At 40.1% G+C, this 8,200-nt stretch overlaps 1 pseudogene across 1 annotated transcript; it reads right to left on the minus strand.

Moving 5' to 3' along the window:
• Positions 1–7,431: 7,431 nt before the first annotated feature.
• On the minus strand, positions 7,432–7,945 carry LOC308634534 (large ribosomal subunit protein eL29-like; annotated as a pseudogene). Its single transcript has one exon. The product of its transcript is annotated as a large ribosomal subunit protein eL29-like (transcript).
• Positions 7,946–8,200: the final 255 nt, after the last annotated feature.

Raw genomic sequence — 8,200 nt, forward strand, 5'->3', positions numbered from 1 at the left:
GTTCAAGGCCAGCCTGGACAACACAGTGAGATCCATTCTCAAATAAAAGAAAGATGGAAGAAAGGAATTGAGAGAGGAAAGAAAGAAAAGCAACCAGATAAGTAAGTAGAGAAGCTGCTTGAAATGTGAAAGCCTTAGCCTCTTCTTCATTCTTAATTATAGGAGAGAACTCAAAACATTTCTCTTGCTGCTTTTTAATGCCTGTCCTCCGAAACTGACCTCAGCATCTTATGTACATTGTTGTTGCTTAATATTTCCTGGGATTTGAATCTTAAATGAATATTCTTCTTTATCTTTTGTTAAGAAAAAGTAAACAAAATTTATAACTAATACAAAAGAAGACAGCATATCCTTTCAGTGTTCTATCAAATCATTGTGTAACTGATCCGCTCAGGATTAGTCAGGTAGGGTAATGTATTCTTATTGGACTTGATATTCACTATTGATCAAAAGTCTAGATTTTATGGTTACATGGTAATTTTCAAGTTTTTGCTCATTAACTATATAAATAACTTATGTTCAGTAGGAAAGATAGCCCTAATAGTTATGGTTTTATTGGCTTGTTGGATATTAATTAGATTTCTATCTAACCTAAACCTTTTCCAGATTCTTGTACATACACAGTTTCTCAAATATTCTTCGGATCAGCATTATTGTCTTGCCGATTCTGTCATTAATTAATTGAGTAAGTTCTTATGTAAGTCATGTTTTTAAGTTTTTGAAAACAATACTTTGGCATCTCTGAATTCACCCAACTTTCAAAGCCCAACTCAATGCTCATTTTGCGAATACAATTTGCTTAGCTATTCCAGGTGATCTCTTCCTGCTCTTAGCACTTATAGCAGTGTTTCAACTTTGAGTGCTAGGATTTCTTGAGCTTGTCTGAGAAGCTAGGGAAGAGAGAAAGGTAAAAAGGGAAGGTAGGTGGTGATGGTTGAACAAGAGAGTATTTTTAAATTTTATATTTGCTTTTTTGTTTTTGTTTTTGTTGTGCTGGTGACCAAATCCAGAGCCTCTTGCATGCTAAACAAGTTCTGAGCTGCATCTCCATCTTTACTTGCTCTTATGCAAGTTAATTTGGGGAAAAAATGTTTCAGCAATAAAATTAATTTGGAAATCCCTGCCCTACAGCAGGGGGTCAGAAAAATGTATCAGTAAAAGGTCAGATAATAAATATTTTATACTAGGTGGGCTATATGTTCTTTGTTACAACTGTTCAACTCTACCACTATAACCATAGATAATATATAATTCAAAGAGTGGGGCATGTACCATAAATAGAATTTATGTATAGATAGAGGTTTGAATGTTATATAATTTTCATGTGTCTCAGTATACTTTTTTATTTTTCAACTGCTTAGAATTGGGAAAAAAAAAAACCCTACATTCTTAGCTTGCCGTCTGTACAAAAACACACAGGATGCTTGATTTAGCCTATGGCTCGGAGCTTGTCAACCTTTGTCCTCCTGCAGTGTTTAAAATTCATGTAATTATTTGATAACTTATTTGTCATCTATATTGTTATGTTTTATATTAAAGTCTTGTGTCTTTGGGTAGGATGTAAGTTTTCTAAAGAAAGACATCTCATAGTTCATTGGAAATCCCCTAATGACCAAGGCCACTGGAAAAAAGCAAGCACAGTTAAAGCTGACTGGGAGAATCAGTTATTCCCACAGTTTCTTTGACCTGAGGAAGCTGTGGGTGGTGTGGGATTGGTCCTTTAAGTTGGACCAGTCTCAGGAAGAAGCAGACACAACAGCCAGTCAAGGAAGCCAGGGAGGTCCTTGAAAGATTTTAGGAGCAGTGTTGCACTTTGATGAAAATGGAACGAAATTGGGAAGCAGCTGTTCCTTTTTCATTCAAGCTGTGAAAAGCAATGTAAAGCCAGGCAGAAAAAGCAAATTCCTAACAAATTTGGTTCCCATTATATCTTTAAGGATCAAAATACTGACAGGGGAATCACTTTGCCTTCCGCAAGCTGTTCTTTGCCCAGAGTGCACCTTCTCATGATGACAGTGTTCCAACTGACTCCAAAAATCAGCTTAGTGACAGTGGAGGTAGCTCAGTGATAGAGCACTGGCCTAGCATGTGCATAAAATCTCAGGCTGGAACTGAGGTTGTTTTTTCATTTCCCAAAAGCCTTACCCACCTTCCCCAGTCCCGGCACAGACACAAAACACACACTGGTTTGAGCAGACCTTCTCTAAAGCAAGAATAGTTACTGGTTTTGTATAAACTGAGCCTCAGATAGTGGCTGGCACATCATAGTACTCAGTGATTTTTTTTCTTTGTTTTTGACTGGGATATTTTATTGCTAAGTAAAATTTGTAAGAGGCCACTATTTTGAATGAAGCACCTGCAACAGCCCACAACAGATCAAATCAAATAAAAATTAAGTCATTTATACAAAAGTCCATGTCACCAAATAGGATTAAGTTGTTATCTGATCTGAGAAATCAGGAGAGAAGATATAACTGCCAAATTTCCCAAACAGGCCAGTTTCTATCAGCATAATAATGATGTTATCTCTGCTTTAATTCTTGCAGTAAAGTAGCAGGAAGTAACTTGATGTTAATCAGTTATTTTTCTATTGTTCTGTCTCTGTCCCCATTTTATAAGGAAAATAAATTCAAAATTACCCATCCAATTTTTGTTCTTTGTTTCTGCTTATTGCAGTCCTCTCTGTCTATAAAACCAATCTTTTTAGCCCAGCCCATTGGAACACTTACTCTAATTTATGGAAGGAAATGTTTCTTCATTATAGAATTGCAAAGTCAACAAAGATATTTAAACTTAAATATCTTTGTTGTGATCTTGGTTTTTGATCCTCCTCAAATCTAGCCATTTTGGGGTCTCAAGAATGCCTGATTTTTATTCTTTTATCTTTGTTTCCTGGAGCAGGGAAGTAGGAAAAATGAAAGTCAGATTTTAGTGCAAATTCTACATAGATCTCCCACTTCCTGGAGCAGTGGCCCTTCATTGCTGGACCACACCTCCAGGGTTTCTCATTCATCAAGTTTGGAAAGGATGCCAAAACTGTACATTTCTAAACCAATTCCCAGGGTAGACTGATGCTGTGTGTCTAGAACCAAACTTTGAGAAACAATGCTATAGAAACTTAGCTCCATTACTGCCCCACAGCACTAAAAAGTTTGGAAAGCTTGTCCTCTTACTTGGTGGCTGCCATGCTGTTATCATCCTTCCCCTCCAATCCCAGATCTCTGATTTCGCCTCCTATCCTTATTGTCTTCTAGCTGGGTCGCCATCAAACCACCAGAAAAGGGGCTGAGATAGTTTCCAATTGAAGTAAAATCAAGGGATAAAAGCTTTGCATTAAAGGAATTGGCCTTTAAGAGGGAGTCCAATTTTGTAAGCTAATAGAGTGAAGCTCCAGGAAGGATTTCAGAGTTTACCTACGTGGGGGAAAATAAAAAAGCTTTTCCCACAGGAAATTACCCAATCCCAACCACACCCACCACTTGTGGTTATAGACATCCCAGAAAGTATTAAGGGATTAGAACTTGTTTGGGTCATACATTTGAACCATTATCACTTGAAACAAACACATCTTGAGTTCTGTTTTGTGTGTCTCTGTGGTGGTAACAGGGACTACCTGAAGAGACTCAGCAAAGGAACAATTCTAAGAGTGTCATCTGTACAGGGAGGAGAAGTCACAATGACCGGGATTTCAGAGGGAGGAAGGTTAAGATTCGGAAAGATCAAGTGGGGAGAAGGAAGAGGAAGTTCTAAGGGGAGCTAAGGACAGCAGCAGAGTCAGAGGATGGCAGCTTTCACAGAAGGGAACCATTGAAGAGACTGGAAAAGGAAGGAGGGGAAAGAGAATAGGGACTTTTGACCAGCAAAGAAATCTGACCTTGATAAAGGTCTTTGCCTTTCTTTCATATAAGTCTTCATAAGGAGACCAGAATAACATTTCTATTTAGAAAATTTGACTCTGCCTTTCCTGTGCTTAAATTCTTCAGTGGCCCATAGTGCTGCCAGGATTGAATTGGACCGCCTTAGCACAATCCAGGCTCCTGCTTTCCGCTTCAGTTCTGTTTCTAGAGACATCCCTCCTTTCCATCATGCACGCGCACGTGCAAACACATATCCCTCTGCTCCAGCCATCTTGACCTGGTCCTCAGAGTGCACTCAGACAGTGCCATGCTTCTAGTCATAGGCTGCACATTCTAGTCACTCTGCCAGCTTCACTGTCCTCACCCTCTGCCACACTCTCAGCTGATTTAAGACTCCCCTTGGACTTCTGGGAAGTCTTTCCTGATCCAGCAGTCACATTCCAGCCCCAGATGGTGTCCCATCCGTGTGCTTTCCAGGAACCCTGACTCTCATTGTCATTTCTTGGTCCCATAAGACCCCTGAGAGCAGCTGACCCAGCATACATTGTAGGGATTGTAACTAGTTAGTCTGATCCCCTGTTACACTGTGGTATCCTTGAGAACAATTATGTCCCAAGAACCTAAGCCATGCCTAGCACACCACTGGTAAATATTTGCAGAGTTAATGTTTGAGACAGTGATATTATTCTTTTAGAAAACTGTATGCACTGGAATTTTGAATTAAAAATTAACCTATAACTTTTATAAAATACATAAAAACACAGAAAAGGAAGTAAAAATCACTGGTAATTACCCTACTCTGAGATAACTCCTCATAGTTTACAAATGAATTTTTGAGAAAGGGAACATTATGTAACAAGTAGAAGGTAGGAAAAAAATTTCTGAGAACAGTGTATCTTCAGAGAGAATGAAATTAAAAGGCATTTGCCGGTAAATGGATGGAGCTGGAGAATATCATGCTAATTGAAATAAACCAGTCCCAAAACATCAAAGTCCAAATTTTTTCACAGTAAGGGAGTGGAGCTAGGGAAGAATATAGTTCTTTTGGATTAGGCAGTGAAGGGAGTGAAGGGAGATGAGGGGGTCTGGGGGTAAGAAGGACAGTAGAATGAATCTGACATTACTACCCTATGTGCATATATGACTGCACAACTGGTGTGATTCTACATCATGTACAACCAGAAGAATGAGAAGTTACACACAATTTATGTATAATGTGTCAAAGTTCATTCTACTGTCATGTATAACTAATTAGAACAGTTAAAAATATGCAACTAGGAATAATAATAAAAAAGGCTAATTAGAAGGAGATTTAAGACTCTAGCTGTGAGATATTAAACCTTTGAAGTAGATGGAACTAGAAAAGAAAGAACAAAGGTAAATGTAGTAAGTAGTAAATGAAATGACAGGACTTGGAAATTTATTGAAGGTGGTGGTGGGTAGAGAGGTAAAGGAAAGAAAGAGTGCTGGATGACCCTAAAAGCTAATATGATGTTAAATAAAGAAATAGTTTTGAGATTGGGTGAGAGGCAGCATTTTTCACTCATTTATTCCTTGATCAAATATCTGTTGAGTACCAATCCTATGCCAGGTCTGGTCTCTGTACCTGATGCATCAGTGAACAAAATAGCAAAAACCCTGACTTTCCTGGACCTTTGGTTCTGGTATGGGAATGATAGTTTTATTTGGGGTAAACAGGCAGATTCCTACTAGGAAATCAATCAGAAGGAGTTAAAAAAAACATTTAAAGGGGTTATAAAGAGCACATGTGTTCTGTTAATTTTCTGAACATGTGTAATGACAGGAGTAAAGAATATTTAGGGCTTTCACACCGTAGTGAGCTGAAGTTTCTTGGGCCAGTGAAAAAAGTAGACATTTGCTCCAGCAGAGGTGCAAAACCCCCTAGTTATGCAATGGCTGCTATTAGGTTGGTGCCAAATGCAGACATGGATGGCATTCCTGCTTGACGAAAACTGGGAATTAGTTTCTCTCCTAAGAAATGTCCCCTAATAAAAATTTACATAACCAATAGTTAGAAAAACCGCAGGAAACTTTAAAAACTCCTGAAGAAAATCACTAAATAAATAAAATGACTCAATTATGGCTACACAAGCATATTCACTTTTTGAAAATTCACTGAGATGAACACTTATGACTTATCCCCACTTCTGTATGTATATTAAAAGCATCCCAGTTTCTTAACTAGTTATGAAGTCCCTCTGAGCTTCAAGTTCCTCATCTGCAAAATGGAAATAATACCAACATCTTAGCTTAAATGCTCTGAGCTTAAATGAAATAATATGTATAAAGTGCCTGTATAGATGATTACACGATCAGTGCATCTCTACATTGTGTTACAACCAGAAGAATGAGAAGTTATACTCCATTTATGTATGATGTGTCAAAGTGCATTCTACGGTCATGTATAACTAATTAGAACAGATTAGAAAAATAACCCCCCCCCCCCCCAAAAAAAAAGGGCCTGGTTGAGTGAGTGCTTGCCATACAGAATGCTCTCATTCATAGTAAGTTGTATTTTCTCCAGCTTTCTCATTTTACACCTTCAAAGCTTTTCCAGGTTTAAATTCCCCATGAAGTCAAAGGGAGATGCTGGACATGGCAAAGGCCATGGGGCAGACAAGGAGGACACTGTCTTTAGCCAAAACAAGCCAGGCCCTGGCATTCTTGGGTAATAGGGAAAATGTGAAAATGTGGAGGCATCCCTGTCATAACTGCAACCCAGCCAAACACTGCTACCAAGGTGCCAATGATAATAAGAGGACTTGCAGCTGAAATTACAGCATTTGCTAACTGTGCAGATTCTTCCCACAGGAAAATAGAGGGTAAGTCAAACAGACAGCAATATGAAACATCAAAGTAGTGGGATTTCCCATGGGATGATTGTAACAGGGAATATGACTTTACTTTTTGTTGCCAGTTTTACAGGACTATTTGGATGACTCATGAAAATCCAATCAATGGCTACTTTCTTATGTGCCATCTTCCAATACAGGATTTTGGGTAACTGAGATATTCTGCTATGAGCAGCATGTGGTATGACTTGTTTTTCTTGAGATGGTGTTTCTTGAGTTTTCCATTCTTCCTAGTTTGGTGCCAAAGGTAATCTTCTCAGTGTTCATCTAGCATGAGAATTTGCATGATAGTTAGCTCTAAAGCTTCCCCTCAGAAGTTTGGTCCTTCCTTGTCTCAGCAGCCAACCATGGCCTTGATTATCTTTTCTCTTCAGGGCTTTCTTCACTTCACATATAACCCTGGCCTGAAGATGAACTTTGTGGACTAACCTGGTTACGTTGGGGATCCTCTCCTTTTCACATATAATCAGTTCCGTTCTCCATTAATACTTCATCTCCTTGGGATGGGGAGGCTGGACCTCTGTTACTATTGTGCCTTAGATCCATGAGGGCTGTATCTTCTTCTTTCATAGATTCCTTTTCTTTGGGGGTAGGGGAGGGTGGGAGATGGAGGATACTAGGAATTCTTTTTTTTTTCCCTCTGCCTCTGGGTTTATTTGTACCAACAGCCTGGGAGGACACCAGTTCCCATAGACAGGGACTCAGGGATCACACCAGTTCTTTGTCTTTACATTCAGAGGGACCTGGGCACCCTTGGGGGCCTGGGCACCTTTGGGAGCAGGAGCTGAAGCCAGAGCTGGAGCTGATACTGGAGCTGGAGTTGCAGCCTGGGTCTTGGCTTGGGCTTGGGCTTTGGTCCCTGAGCTTGTGATCCCTGACCATGTGGGCATTGGCTTGCTTCCTGTGCCTGCGATGGACTAGCAAGGCAAGGTGATCAAGCTTGTGGCTGGTACCCTTTGACATCTTGGGCTTAACTTCCTTAAACTTTGCAAGAGCTTTGCTAGCCTCAGAGCGTGCACTCATGGCCTAGGCATGGTTTGCCTGCAATTCTTTCAGGCTCTTCTTGTTGTGCTTCTTGGCAAAACGCATATTTCTCAGGAACTTAGAGTCTATGCCCTTGAGAGATTCATATCTTTGTGATGGGGGTTTCTTGATACCATTTCTGTGCCATTTTCAGGATTGGTTGTGGGTGGTGTGGTTCTTGGACTTGGCCATATCGGCACCGCTTGAGCACCATGTCCGCCCTGCAGTTTCCACTCTCCACAGCCACACAGCAGATCCCCCTGGCTTCCGGGCGGCCGACAGGCACCCCAAGCTCCGCGCCCTGCATCCTCCCATAAACTGCAGATGGCATGAGATGCCGCCTCGGATTTCTTGAAACCACAAGTTTTCTATTTCTGAGCTAGATCCCTAGCTCTTTTTTTTTTTTTTTTCTGAGACAGGAACTCCCCAAATTGCCTTGAACTCAGC

The sequence above is a fragment of the Spermophilus citellus genome (assembly GCF_964194105.1).
Source record: "Spermophilus citellus genome assembly, chromosome: 2".
NCBI lineage: Eukaryota > Metazoa > Chordata > Mammalia > Rodentia > Sciuridae > Spermophilus > Spermophilus citellus.